Source organism: Leptonotus elevatus, chromosome 7 (assembly GCF_054856555.1).
Source record: "Leptonotus elevatus isolate MCC_2025b chromosome 7, RoL_Lele_1.0, whole genome shotgun sequence".
NCBI lineage: Eukaryota > Metazoa > Chordata > Actinopteri > Syngnathiformes > Syngnathidae > Leptonotus > Leptonotus elevatus.
This window is the reverse complement of record NC_141245.1, coordinates 2,424,982-2,440,912: the sequence shown is the minus strand read 5'-3', so window position 1 is coordinate 2,440,912 and position 15,931 is coordinate 2,424,982. Positions and strand designations below refer to the sequence as shown.

General features: G+C 37.6%; 2 pseudogenes; one reads left to right on the top strand and one right to left on the bottom strand.

Moving 5' to 3' along the window:
- The window catches only part of LOC147170367 (uncharacterized), a 128,919-nt pseudogene that overhangs the window by 20,922 nt on the left and 92,066 nt on the right, over window positions 1-15,931 (top strand).
- Window positions 1-15,931, bottom strand: part of LOC147170369 (mucin-5AC-like) — a 46,556-nt pseudogene that overhangs the window by 2,500 nt on the left and 28,125 nt on the right.

The following is a 15,931-nucleotide window of genomic DNA, read 5'->3' as shown; positions in this document are numbered from 1 at the left end:
TTTTTATATTAGCTAAACTTCCTTTGGTTTGAAATGCAGATTTGATTTCACATGATTGCCCCATTTTGAAGAACTCTATGGGACATACTGTATAAAACCAATAAAAAAAAAAATAAAAAAAAAGCTTGTCCACGCTGTAGCATTTTCAGATAAATACAAAAAGTGTATTTTGTGCAAGATTACCTTTTGGTTTGCAGAATTTAAGGGGGCACAAGAAGCGAACTTGATAATCTGTACAATGGCCATTGTGGGGCTGGTCACGATTTCTGCAAACAAATCCTGTGCGTGTGTCAGATCTGCAGAGAAAACAGTTAACCAATGAACACCAAAACAAGCATCATGTCAGAAACATGAGTTCATCTCATACTTACACATGAATCATGTCGCCTGTTGATCCAACACTGGCTTCAGATGTCGTTTGGACCTCCATTTGAATGGGATGGTCACAGATTTTGCCTGGGTTCTCTTTGTGCAGATCGGAAAGAGTTTCATAGTCTCCAGTAGCAGAGGGGTCGTCTCGATCAAACCATTGAGTCCAACATTCTGATCAACCAATTATAAGGCGGGACACATCCGTCAGACTATTTGGCATAAGCATGTCGTCAATTACTGTTAACTCCCATCTTTTTCAGATCAGGGAACATGTTGGAAACTAGTTCAATGCAGCACTTTTATGACATTGTAAAGGCCAAAAGTTTTGGGCATATGTAAATTAGCCAACCATCAAGTTGTAAGAGAAACAGGGGGAATACAAAACTTTTAAAAGCAAAGATAACTGAAACCCAACATGACGTTTTGACACGTTTTCCTGACTCGAAAAAGGTTTTATAACAGTCTTAAATACTGTAGTGCATTATGCGCAAGATTACCTTCGGATTGACAGAATTCAAGAGGGCACAAGAAACGAACTTGATAATCTGCACAATGACCATTGTTTGGCTGGTCACCATTTATACAAACAAATCCCCTGCGCGTGTCAGATCTGCAAAGAGAAAAGCAAGAAGGTGCGGGAAAAAAAAAAAAGCATTTTATGGCAACATTTGCAGTACATCTCGTGCTTACACATGAATCACATCGCCTGTTGATTCAACACTGGCTCCAGATGTCGTTTTGACCTCAATTTGAATTGGATGGTCACAGATTTTGCCTGTGTTCTCTTTGTGCAGACTGGAAAGAGTTTCATGGTCTCCAGTAGAAGAGGGGTTGTCTCGGTCAAACCATTGAGTCCAACATTCTGATCAGTCATTTAGAGGATTGCCCATACATTTCAAAATTAATCATCAAATTGTCATCACTTTTTTCTGCTGAACTCCGAGCAGTCTTTTTGTACAGCAACTTAATACTGTCAGATCATGTAAACATAGCTGCTTGTTGCACTTTATTCCATTTTCTGTCAGTGACAAAGGACAAATTTTCTATAGCCATCATCTACTACAATACATAACACAATCAGCGTAGATTAGCAGTTTGAAAAAGGAATTGTACCATATGTGGCTGTCAAAAACAAAAAAGTAAAGCGCATTATATGAATGTCAGAGCAGAGCTATTTATATACCACTTTGAGTTAAAGGGAAGTGATTATTTTTAAGTTTGAGAACTCATACAGAAGAAAATGAGTAGCTTGCTTACGTTCACTGCTGACTAGCACGCCATTTTCTAGAAGGAAAAAAAAAAAGATAAAGACATACGTTTTTGTATTGTCGGTGCATAAGCATTGTTCAGATCAAGGTGTCATTTCTTAAAAATTATCTTACCAGCATGAAGGAGCATAAGCGTGATACCCAACTGTAGGAAGACGTACTATTAGATACAGAGTACCATTTTAGGTTTCTTTGTGTTTCAAGGAAAATTAAAAGGCAAAAATATCCTTTGGAATAATATTTGTATCAATTAAAATAATCCAGATATTCTGATTAATATTGGGTTTGTGGAAACGTTTTAGCAAGTTAACCTATCCATCTGCAATTATGTCCTATACTGCCCTCTGCTGTCGAATGTCAAAGAGTGTGCAATGTGAGCCTGAGGGCAATTTGAATATGCTCATTTCATTTTTCACAAACATAATATTAATCACAATGCTGGGTTTAGACTAGTGGTTGCACAATAGAACATAATGCAAAGATATATTTTGCCTCAAGTTTCTTTAAAAGGGGTAAAAGTTCATATGTTACCAATTTGATCATTGGATATGTCATTTCTACAGCAATGGAGGTGCTTTTCCTTCAGAGAGAAAGAGGGGGTTCAACAAATCTTAACTCCAAGTGCACATTTTAAACATGTGCCGAAACTAGACAAGTTATCACATGCAAGGAAAATCAAAATGCTTTACAGTACAGGATGAAGCTTTAGATGTCCTGTCAACGTGTGGCCTTAAATACCCGATGGGGGGATTGATGAAACTCCAAAGAACAAGCCCCTTCCTTGACGGAATTCACTGAACACAATCCAATTAGAGACAGTTATCAATTTGTAGCAATACTTCACAAGAGCAAGGACATTTCAACTCTGAAAAGGACTGACAATGTGATCACTAAATTGGTTTAAAACATTTCATAGCGTTCACGTTTTAACTGAAATTTAAAGTCTTGAGCCACTCCAAGGCAATTTGGCTCATACACACTATTTTATCATGTGTGACCACCCAAGGCACCATTTTTGCTTCAGAAATACCCTAAACTTGAATTCTAAAAATGCTGAAGATTTTATTTCTAACCCAAATAAAGCATGGATTACACCTGACCAATCTTTATGAAAGCATATGAGAACCATAAAACAGGGAAAGAAAGAAAAATTATGAAAAAAATATTTTACTACTACCACCATCAATTTAGAAACATGCAGCAACCCAGTTGGGATATTAGGACTTAATTCAACACAGGTGATGCTCTCTGCCTGGACATTGAAACTGATTTCAGTTATCTGCCTCTCTTCACCCATTTTTTTATCATTTCAAATATTACTCTTGATTTAAAGTAATTATATTGAAGAAAATTATTCCTAGTCAAGTGTTCACTCTATTACAAACATCTAAACTCTCTCACTCCATTACAAGATAACACAAATTCAAAAATGATGCCATATATTTTTTATTAATTGAATCTGAACATAATAATCCAAAATTTGAAGTGTTTTAACATATACTTACAGATAAGCAATACATTGGCATGTGCCAGTTACCAATTACTGAAACGCCATCCAGGTGTCACATCTGTCATTAAGAAAAGAAAAGCTGCGACATAACAATGACGCAAACTTGTGAAAGACTGAAAAGAAAAACTGAATAAAGACTTGAATCTCTCATTACTTTAATGGTGAAGTTTGAATGCTTCACGTTAATGTATCAGTTTCTCCACTAGTTGAATCCATAAACGAGACACCGCACCATTCCTGTTTAATCTACAATTTGGGGAGCGTGACTGTAAGCGCACACTTACTTGTTTCTACCAGTTTGACGCACACATCTGCAACTGTACTACTCACCATTCAAGCTGTGCTTGACTGTTGACGCTGCCCCTCCGTTGACGAAATGGAAATCCACACACTGGCCTCGTTTACGAGTGCCTTATATAGGGCTTTTTCGCGCATTTGATAGGGCATTATGGGTACATCTTAAATGACGATTGTTTTTTGTTTTTGTTTGTTTTTATCTATGAAAGGGCATGTTTAATTTATACAATTTGCATGGAGAACTAAACCTTCTTTGCAAGACCTGTATGCAAAAATTACAAATATTTGTTAAATTAAACCATGTGATGCCCAAGGGGAGGGGCAGCTGCGATTGTAGTCAAGTCAAGAGAAGCGTAGGCCTATTTCTATTTAAATCAGTTGTCTTGCAACTTTTTTTCAATGTTGTGTTTAGTTTTAAACGTTTTGGTTTTGAACTCTTGTAGCACTTTGAGATGTCATTGAAATGTAATAAAGTGATTTACAAATAATAAAATTTATTATTATTATTATTATTATTGGAAGGGTAATTGAGCAATTACTGCTCATGGTTTGATGGAACTGACAACATTTTATTACTCATTTTCATTGTTTTTGTGACAAATGTCTGTCATCTTTGCAGCATGGATACAACTGCTGGGTTCATCTGAAAAAATGCTGACCAGGAGAGAGGACACTGCTCGAATAATCAAGTTTGTTTTTATATGTCCCATTGATTTATGCAAAAGACGGGGATTAATGTGAACTAAACTGAGTTTCAAGTAATTAAAGTTTCAAGTTTGTTTATTTATCCAGGCAAAGCATGTGAGAATGGTAATGCTGGGAAAACAACAAAGTATAATACAATAGTACCTCAACTTAATTCATTCCGTGTGTAAATGCAGTACATAAATAAGTGGAAAGTATACTTCTCAGTGAATAAATGGCACAGTTGAGGGAGCCTACTCTGCTTATCCCTTTAAAGAGACAGTGTGTAGGATTTAGTGTCATCTATTGCTGAACTACTTAAAAATCCATTTCAATAATATGCAAAAAAAAAAGTTCCATCAAATCGATGTGCTTTTTAATAAATACAGGGTGTCAAAACAGGCGATGGCGAAATTTCAAAAACGAAAAACTCTATCATGGGGGGAAAAAGTGTTGTACGTACAAGTTTTTATTTCATGTTTCACAAGTGCTCAATGTGGCAAAACCTTGAAATCTCATCTCAAGTGGACTGGAACCCAATGCAAGTTGGCTAGTACCGGGGTAATATGAATATGAATAAACTTTCTCGTCCGCGTCAAAAGTCTAGCTCGGGTGGGCAAACTTGAGAGCCGGAGCCCTGCAGGTTTTGGATGTTTCCTTCAACACAGCTGATATATGATCAGCTCATCAGCAAGATCTGCATAAGCCTGATAACGATCCTATTGATTGGAATCAGCTGCATTGGAACAGGGACACATCCAAAACCTGCAGGAATCCGGCCCTCGAGGACTGCTCACCACTGGTCTAGCTGCAGCATTTTGTACTAACTGCAGACTTTTAAGACTGATCATGGGAAGACCAGAGAGTAATACAGTACAGTAGTCGAGGCGTGTCGCATGAATTATATTTGCATCACCATCAGACAAAATAGGATGAATTTTAGCAATATTGTAAAGGTGGGGAAAAAAGCAGTTCCAGTAATATTGTTAATGTGCATCTGAAATGAGAGTTGGGTCAAATATAACACCGAGATTTTTTACTACATGCTAATAAATGTACGGAAGCGCTTTAATGAATAATAAAGGAGGAATCATAAACTTGTTGGACTACCAGAAACTTTAAATCCTTTAAAGGATCCTACTTTTAAATAAGCGGATTCAGAATCTCACCGCACGCAAAGCATGCTGGTCCAGGTGAAAGGTTATGTCTCCCTAGTTCGGTAAACATGGCAGCGTGTCACCCCGATATAGAGTACTAATTTGAGCGTTGTAAAGTGGATGTTTTAAAGGAATTTTGTAAGAAACGGGGGTGCAGTGTTACTGGGAAGAGAAAGAAAGAACTCGTGGCCTTTGCTTGGCCATTGTCATATCAGAAAGCCCCAACTGCATGGTCAACTATCCAGCGCAACTGGACTGGACAAATCAACTTTCGATTAACAAACACTACTGGACACGGGAAGATAAACCGATGGAAACGTGTGCCGACGCATACATTTTATTGGGACTATACGACAATGTGCCGCAGTGTATTGTATTTGATTAAAATGTACAAATCAATGTCTTGATAATTATGCGTCTTAAATGTATTCTGGGGACGGGTGTTAATAAGCTTCGGTTTCATCTCATCAGCCAGGGCTGGACTGGCCATCTGGCATACAGGGCAGATGCTCGGTGGGCAGGCCTCTTTTGAGGCAGATGCAGTGCTTATTTTGATTATTACTTTCCTACATTTTACTGGCTCACAATTTAGACGAATCAGTCCATGAATCCATTTCGAATATAGATAGCAAAATGAAACATCAATAAACAACAGTGGCAAAACTACAGTACATGTTAGGCAAGAGATGGGCTGAACCGCGCCAGCATGCCTAAAGGCCTCGATGCACCAATCCGACGTCGGGCCTACCCCGTGGCGTCTGCCCAGATGTCGCGCAGAATCATTACGTAAATACACACCGCACCGACCCCGACTATTACGTACCTTCAGTGCATGCACAAAAAGTAATTCCCTTCCATACCATCGGCGGCGGTCGTCATTATTCCTAAAGGCAACCGGAAACCTCTTTACGGAGGCGGGATATAAAAACGTAAACAATGCATACCGATTACTTTTTCTCTCACGTTGTCCTCCCACGTGAATGAAACCCTCCGGCTTGCACGGTATTGTATAATGCTGTCATTGTCAACCCTCGCTCTTGTGATTGTACGAAGATTAAGGTAGCAAAGGTGCAAGATAAGGAGAAACCACACAAAATGGACAAAATCCTTTCCATTAGTACTGTTTATCCATGTTCGTCACTTCCTCTGCTTGCCCCGTGCGCTGATTCGCTATTCAGTATTCTGTAGCTTATTACAATTTCACAGTATTCTCTCCAACACTGTTTATAGTGCAGGCTCGTCATGTTAGTAAAAAAAACAACGCACAGGTCTTAGATTTATTTTATTGTACTTGCTCTTTATATATTAAATGTAAATATGTGTATATGTTTTTTTCTTTTCCAGGCAAGGCATTCAGCTATTTTGCTTTGCAAAATGCTTAAATTAAGGTCTTCCACCATTAAGTTTCAAAAGATTCCCAGATGTGCTTCTTAAAATGTTGGGATTCAGTGTTGGGTTTGGAAAGATGAAAAGTGCACCATCAACGAAATGCATTGAGCATACACGGCTCTTCTTTTTTGGAGCCCAGTTTTTGCCTGTTTTGATGTTCTTCCTGTTCATCTGAATTTTTTTGTTTTAAATAATATATATATATATATATATATATATACATATATATATATCAATAACTAAAATGATAAATGTAATGAAAAGTGTAGGCCCAATAAAAATTAGTCTGTCTACTCATTCCAGTTCATTTGCAAACATCTCCTTACACTGCTATTGTAGGCTCAGAAATTGATGTGCTGTATTTACATATGGCATGGATACATATTAGCAACTACAATCTATCTGATCTTTAAATTGACCAATTTAATTCTTTCGGCACGACATTCTGGGGGTTCTCTGGTAGTAGGAATGGGATGAGTAGTAAGTATGTAAGGTGAGTCGCAGATACAACGTGATGTTCCTTTATTGCACTCGTGAATATGGCAAAATTCCTTCATCTACTTTTTGAGTCCATGTGTACCGTTGTTACAATCACGCACTGAACAATGAGAACCTGGATTATTACCCTAAATTGACCTTAAGCAGTCTCAAAATCAAAACACAGAATGTTCTACTCGGTTGGTTCCACTGCGCTACTGTGGAGTGTGGCCGCTGGGGACTTTTGACCCCTAAACCGGAAGTATATGAGCCGGGCATGCGTACTGATAATTCTGATTCATCTTATTCTATACTATTGCTAGCCTTGTAGTTCTTAACAAAGCAGGTCTCAGCCAAGCATTTAAGAATAAAAATAATAAAGAGGCTCGTGCACCATTGTTCTTATGCATCCTGTTTTTATGCAAAGAGGGCAACTGCTGCCATCAACCGGTCACCATTAACATTTACAGTGCCTCCCTTGCTTCATATAAGGAGGAGACGTGCCATGTGTGTAATCCACCCATTCATAAAATGAACCCGTTGTTGACGAGAAGATTCGTCACTGGCGCATTACCGCATGCCCTTACGTGAGTTCTTGTCCGTGGCTGAAAAAAAGCTAAGATGGCACCAAACACGGGTTTTTTCCCCAAATTCAAGCTTTCAACAAACATGCACTAAAATGTCAAAATAATGACCAGGACACATAGACATCATTTATAGACACAAATTTATACAGTTTATCAGCCCAAAAAAAAGAAAAAAGTTGATTTAGTGTTGAGTACCTCTTCAAATAAGCGAAGTGCGCATCGTGGCAGCGCAGAGCATTATGGGTAGGCCGGTTGGTAGCCTGCTACCAACTTGTCATTGAAAACTAATGGAGTCTAATGGGGGAAGCGCTGATTTGGACCATTTCAACCGTTGGAAAATTAGTTTTTTATTGAATCTATTTTAAACATGAATAGCATGTCCTTACTGACTGCCCTCTGCCCGGACACGACAGTTAAGCCTATTTAAGTGCTTATTATTTGACTGAATGTGTGCGATCAAGAGACGGGTAGGGGCTTTCTTCACTGAAGGGGTCAATTGGGGCTCGAAGTTTGATAACATATACGTCCACTAGCAAGCTTTGTGATGCTTACTTCTGTTTTATTGCTTTCAGGATATTGACAAAATAAATATATATATTTTTTAACTAAATTTTAGCCTCTTATACATCCGTTTGAATCTTTTTCTGTCTGGAAATTGGAAAGAGTGAACAGAGGTTTACAGGCGTACACTTCCATCTTCTTGAGCTTTGCAATGGTGTTGTTTTTTTTGCCGTCAAACTCTATTAGGACTGTTAAAAATGGCACCAAGTGCACCTGTCGTTTTGTCACTTAAGGCTGAAAGTCGTTTAAACAATGCTTGCAAGCTTTAAGGTGTGCAGTTACGCAAACCCTTTCGGCAATCCACTCGCTGCCATTCAAATAACGGCTGTTTGGTAGCAAGTTTTTTATTTTATTTTATTTTTTACTATTTTCGCACACGCGCAAACGTAATGCGCACTTCTTATAGATTTGCAGGGATATGCCTCTGGCCATCCTGAAAAGGAATCCACTATTACCAGCAAATATCTGTATCCTGACACTGGTTTTATCATGTCAGTGAAATCCATCGAAACCACCTGACCAGGAGCAGTCACGTCCGGCCGGATCGTGAGTGCCCATGGGGAGGTTTAGATGTAGGCATACTGTTATGCCTGCTGCAAACACTGCAGTCATGCAGTTCACTTTTAACAATTTGTCTCATGAAAGGAAACCATCAGGTGTGTAGTCGTCTCAGTGTTTCATCCACACCTTACATGGCATTTTTCCATGGGCTTCAAAAATTAGATTTTTCAGTTGTTTCTGAGATGGAATACATTTACCTTCTTTTCACCATATACCTGCTTCATCTTTTTGTCCCCCTTTGGACATCCACACACTCTTTTCTTCTGGACTTGCTTTTTCCTGCCACAACAGCTGTTTCTGTGGTTACTTCTTGTCCAGCTGCAAAACAAGGTGTGACGCAGCCTTTGTAATAGAATTAGTCATTACTTGACCTGCTTGGACACGTGTTGTACATACTTTCAAGTTTGTATTTCATGTTTTACAACTGCTAAATTTGGCCACCACTGTCAGCACAGACATTAAGTCAATATGAGAGAATTCCTCTCGTTCTACAATTCCTCCCTTATCGGCTTGATGCCTGTGCTGTTGATGGTAGCCACGTTGAGCATTTGTGAAATATGAAAAAAAACCTCTAAGGTATGTACAACACATGTCCAAGCTAGAGTTTTCCATATCACGTGTTGATTTTGGCACTTTTTGAATCACCATTTATTTATATATAATAAAAAAGTAAATCGATTTAATGTAAGTTTTTTTTGCATAGAGACATAGTGGGTTTTTAATCAACTAGTTAACCACTACATGACACTTAATCTTACACTCTTTAAAAGGTCAAAGCAGATTAGGCTCATTGTGAAGTATATTTTCACTTATGTTGTACTGTATTTATACACACACACAATCAAAATGCAAACAATTTGGGACTGAATAGATTGATTTTCCAGTCATTTAAAGAGTTACCTCATTTTAAGAAAGTTTCAGGATACAAACTGTCAAGGAACGAATTAAGTTTAGGTACTTTGTTTTTCTGCAGCCATCTTGTCAATTCTCATATGCTTTGCCTGGATAAAAATAAACTTGAAACTTTAATTACTTGAAACTCAGTTTATTTCACAGTTATCCCAGTCTTTTGCAGAAATCAATGGGACATATGAAACTTATACATATGACATATGAATTTGATAATCCGAGCAGTCTTCCCTCCTGGTCAGTATTTTTACAGATTAACCCAGCAGTTGTGTCCCTGCTGTAAAGATGACAGAAATTTGTTACCATGACAAGAACAGTGAAAATCAGTAATAAAAATGAGTCACTTCCATCAAACCATGGATAGTAATTGCTCAATTAGCCTTCAAATCATTTTGTGAGGTAGAAAGCTCCTCAAGTAGTTTGCGCATGTACAACAAAAGGTGCAATTTAGCTTGCCAAATGTTGCACTGGATCTAGTACTTACACAGCAATGACATCCCCTGTTGACGCCACAGTATTTCCAGCGACAGTTTGGACCTCGATGCCAAGTGGAAGTCTGCAGATTTCATTTGGTTTTTCAATGTAGAGTCTCTCAAGTGTCTCAAAGTCTCCATTGCCACTCGGCTTGTCGCGGTCATACCATGGAGTTCTGCACACTAAAATTAACACATCAAAAGGACAAAACTGAATCCAATAAATCTAATTATGTTTCAATGGGGGGGGGGGGTGTCATGCATTTGCTTTGTAAAGCCTACTTCTGTGTAGGTAACACACACAAGTCTGTGGCTAAAGTCAAAACAAACAAAGTGAAGGCATGTTTATAGGAGAAAACATGAACAGTGTTGAAGAAAATAATCTTTTTCTTCGCGTGTTTGTTTTCTTTCGGGTAGTGAGAATGTTGGTTATCTGAATACAGGCTGGAGATCGGTGAACAGTTCCTTCGAAGGTTTTATTTTTACAGAATATTCCGGACACAAGCGAGTTTACAGAACATTGCTGCAGTTTCTCGCAAGTGTGAAGTTACAGCGGACTCACAACATTCTTATACTATCTTGAAGGGGCGGTACCACAACGCCCCCTCCAAACAGCCCACCTGGAGTTCACCGGACATGAGATAAGACTTTAAACACATCATTGATTACAGACACTTCAACCACAGACAATGGCCCATTGTTGTGGAAATTGATGAGATCCCAGTCGTGACGATAAGACATCATTGATTACAGACACTCTTCCAACCACAGACAATGGCCCATTGTTGTGGAAATAGATGAGGTCCCCCAGTCCTGACGATAAGACTTTAAAAACATAATTGATTACAGACACTTGGCAGAAATTGCGACATCACTCACAAAGACACATCCACAGATAAAAGTTCTACTGAGGAAATAAATAAATTAAAACAGTTATGACTAAATCTGGGCAGAAGACCCTCTTCACCAGGAAGAGAAAAATTTAACAGCATAATACAAGTTAAGGCAACCCCAAGATTCTAAACTGTTTAGACACGTTTTCCTTGTGCTAAAATGTGGTATTAAACAAACAACCTTAAACTGCCTACGATAGGCTGAAATACTGTAGTGCATCATGCGCAAGATTACCTTCGGGTTCACAGAATTCAAGAGGGCACAAGAAACAATCTTGACAATCTGCACAACGGTCATATCTGTAGAGACAAATTGTTAGGAGAATTAAAAGAGGAAGTCAACATAAAAATATAATAACAGTATGTTGTATGTGTCACCCACTAGTCTAAACAAGTAATTTTGATTATCAGGTGTGACAATGACTTTTGAGCGTCTGCCATTCGGCAAATTGTCAACAGTTTGGACACCTTTCCATCATGGGTATTAGTTCAAGCCAAACCGTATTGTAATCAATCTGTCATTGCTCACTAAAATGAGCCTCAGTCAATGTTAGAGTCATTTGAAGAGCGTCAACAAAATGGGATGTCCGTCATTGACAGAATGCCCACCTCTGCTGATTAATATTGCATTTGTGTGATACAAGTTATGCAGCCAAGTCTAGTTTTTAATCCATCCCTTGAGGATCGCTATTTTGGCACCTGCGCATGACTCAGCTTCAGTAAACAGGTGAGCTGTGATTGGTTGTTGCCTGAACTGTGAAGTCATTGTCAGGCAACAGGAAGTGGCCACATAATAATACACAATAACCACATAAATTCCTGACAAAAATAATTTTAATTGTGTGGCTTGCTTGTTATATTAGCTAAACTTCCTTTGGTTTGAAATGCAGATTTGATTTCACATGATTGCCCCATTTTGAAGAACTCCATGGGACAACAAATCCCCTGCGTGTGTCAGATCTGCAAAGAGATGAGCAAGGAGGTGGAAAAAAAGCAAGCATTTCATGTCAACATTTGCAGTACATCTTGTACATACACACGAATCACGTCGCCTGTTGATCCAACACTGGCTCCAGATGTCGTTTTGACTTCAATTTGAGTTGGATGGTCACAGATTTTGCCTAGGTTCTCTTTGTGCAGACTGGAAAGAGTTTCATGGTCTCCAGTAGCAGAGGGGTCGTCTATGGTCAAACCATGGAGTCCAACATTCTGATCAGTCATTTAGAGGATTGCATATACATTTCAAAATTCATCATCAAATTGTACAGTAACTTAATACTGTCAGATCATGTAAACATAGCTGCTTGTTGTACTTTTATGCCATTTTTTGTCAGTGACAATTAGTGATAAAGGACCAATTTTCCATAGCCATCATGTACAACAATACATAATCCATCGTAGATTAGCTGTCTGAAAAATGAATTTTACCATATGTGGCTGTCAAAAACAAAAAAGTAAAGTGTATTGTATGCATGTCAGAGCAGAGCTATTAATATACCATTTAGAGTTAAACCTGTCCAAGGAAAGTGATTATTTTTAAGTTTGAGAACTCATACAGAACATGCAGAAAAAAATGAGCAGCCTGCTTACGATCACTGCTGGCGAGCACGGCATTTCCTAGAAGGGGAAAAAAAAAGGAGAAGTTAAAGACATTCAGGTTTTTTGTATCGTCGCAGCAGAAGCATTGTTCAGATCAAGGTTGTATTTCTTAAAAATTATCTTACCGGTGAAGGAGAGCACAAGCGTGATACCCAACTGTAGGAAGACATGTACTATTAGATACTGAATACCATGTTGGGTTTCTTTGCGCTTCAAGGAAAATTAAAAGGCAAAAATATAATTTGGAATAATATTTGTATAAATTAAAATAAACCAGATAATCTGATTAATATTGGGTTTGTGGAAACGTTTTGAGGTTAATCCATCTGTTTATCAATTTCAGGGCACCGCAATTATGTCCTGTACTGCCCTCTGCTGTCGAATGACAACGTGTGCAATGTGAGCCTGAGGGCAATTTGAATATGCTCATTTCATTTTTCACAAACATAATATTAATCACAATGTTGGGTTTGGACTAGTGGTTGCACAATAGAACATAATGCAAAGATATATTTTGCCTCAAGTTTCTTTAGAAAGGGTCAAAGTTCATACGTTACCAATTTGATCATTGGATATCTCATTTCTACAGCAAGGGAGGTGCTTTTCCTCCAGAGAGAAAGAGGGGATTCAACAAATCTTAACTCCAAATGCACATTTTAAACGTGAGCCAAAACTAGACAAGTTATCACATGCAAGAAAAATCAAAATACTTTACAGTACAGGATGAAGCTTTAGATGTCCTGTCAACATGTGGCCTTAAATACCCGATTGGGGGGGTGCAACTCCAAAGAACTAGCCCCTTCCTTGACGGAATCACTGAACACAATCCAATTAGAGACAGTTATCAGTTTGTAGCAATACTTCACAAGAGCAAGGACATTTCAACTCTGAAAAGGACTGAATATGTGATCACTAAATTGGTTTAAAACATTTCATAGCGTTCACGTTTTAACTGATATTTCAAGTCTTGAGCCACTTCAAGGCAATTTGGCTCATTCACACTGGTAGATTTTATTATGTGTGACCACCCAAGGCATCATTTTTGCTTCAGAAATACCCTAATGGTTACTTGAATTCTAAGAATGCTGAGGATTTTAATTTCTAACCCAAATAAAGCATGGATTACACCTGACCAATCTTTATGAAAGCATATGATAACCATAAAACGGTAAAGAAAGAAAAATGAAAAGAAAAAAAAGATTTTACTACCACCATCATAAATTTAGAAACATGCAGCAACTAAGTTGGGATATTAGGACTTAATTCAACACAGGTGATGCTCTCTGCCTGGACATGAACACTGATTTCAGTTATCTGCCTCTCTTCACCCATTTTTTATCATTTCAAATTTACTCTTGACTTAAAGTAATTGTATTGAAGATAATTATTCCTAGTCAAGTGTTCACTTCATTACAAGATAACACCAATTCAAAAATGATGCCATATAATTTTTATTAATTGAATCTGAACATAATAATCCAAAATTTGAAGTGTTTTAACAAATACTTACAGAAAAGCAATAAATTGTCAAACTGTGCTTGATTGTTGACGCTGTCCCTCCTTTGACGAAATGGAAATCCACACATTGGCCTCGTTTACGAGTGCCTTATATAGGACTTTTTCGCGCGTTTGATAGGTCAGGTGACAAGGGCATTATGGGTACATCTTAAATGACGATTGTTTTTTGTTTTTTTTTAATCTATGAAAGGGCATTTTTAATTTATACAGTTTGCATGGAGCACTAAACCTTCTTTACAAGACCTGTATGAAAAAATTTAAAATATTTGTTAAATTAAATCATGTGATGCCCAAGGGGAGGGGCAGCGTCGATTGTCGTCAAGTCAAAAGAAGTGTAGGCCTATTTCTATTTTAATCAGTTGTTTTTCTATGTTGTGTTTAGTTATAAACGTTTTGGTTTTGAACTCTCTGTAGAACTTCGAGATTTCATTGAAATGTAATAAAGTGATTTACCAATAATACAATTTATTATTATTATTGATGAGGGAAAAAGGGATTTTCAGAATGATAAATTGCCTACTGTAGAACAGAAATAGTAGTAATTGTAGTCGTCACAAAAACGACTTGTCGGTGTAGATACAGGAACGGGTGCAGATTGTGACGTGCGTTCAGGATAGGCAAAGTAGGCACTGCCTACCCCAGGCTGATATGAAAGTTGAAACCGTTTGCCTTTTTCTATTTATTTTAATTATTTCTTTCATTTCACAAAGACTACACTTCCTATAGGTTTTCATAGAAATCTTACAGTATACATGTACAAGTTACTGATTAGTATTTTCTAAATTTGAGTAAAAAAAAAAAATTGCAATAATCAATTTATAGATTCGTATCGGGATTAATCGGTGAAAACAATGAATCGTGAGCTTTGAATGACTATTTCCAGCGACAGTTTGGACCTCAATGTCAGGCGGAAATGAGCAGATTTCATTTGGGTTTTCAAATTGGAGTTTCCGGAGTAACCCGAAGTCTCCGGTTCCGCCAGTATTGTCTCGATCGTACCATGGAGTCTTGCATTCTACAGAATTGCATCCATGGTGAAAGATAGAAAATAAATAAATAAATAAATAACATTGTGGTAAATGTGTATTGTTTTCTTGGATTCAATTGAAAAGGCATAGAAAGGCATAAAAAGTGCGAGTGTTAAAATATAGTAATAGAATCATCGTTCTAATGTAAATACCTTAGGTATATAAGTAATGTATAATGTGTAAAATACCCTTTATTGGAATCAAAATCAAAACTGCAGTGTGCGGAATACTGAGACAAACATGAGAACAGGAATGGGAAATATTCATAAACACACAAACAGCAAAATTAGATGACTAATATAATGAGCCCTACTTTAAAATAGTTTTTATTTTATTTATTTTTTAACAGATGTTGTATATATGATTGACACAAAAATTCAGAAGATAGAAATCAGTTTTTACACTTTTTCCAACTCCTGTGGTGTAAAAAACAAACAAAAACTCCTTATGATAGGCTGAAATGAACTGTAGTGTATTATGCGAAAGATTACCTTTTGGTTTGCAGAACTCAAGAGGGCACTAGAAACTAACTTGATAATCTGCACATTTACTACCATATGTCTGGTCACAATTTCTACAAACAAATCCAACGTCTGTGTCAGCTCTGTAAAGACAAACAGCAGACTCAGTCAGTATATATCTACAGTA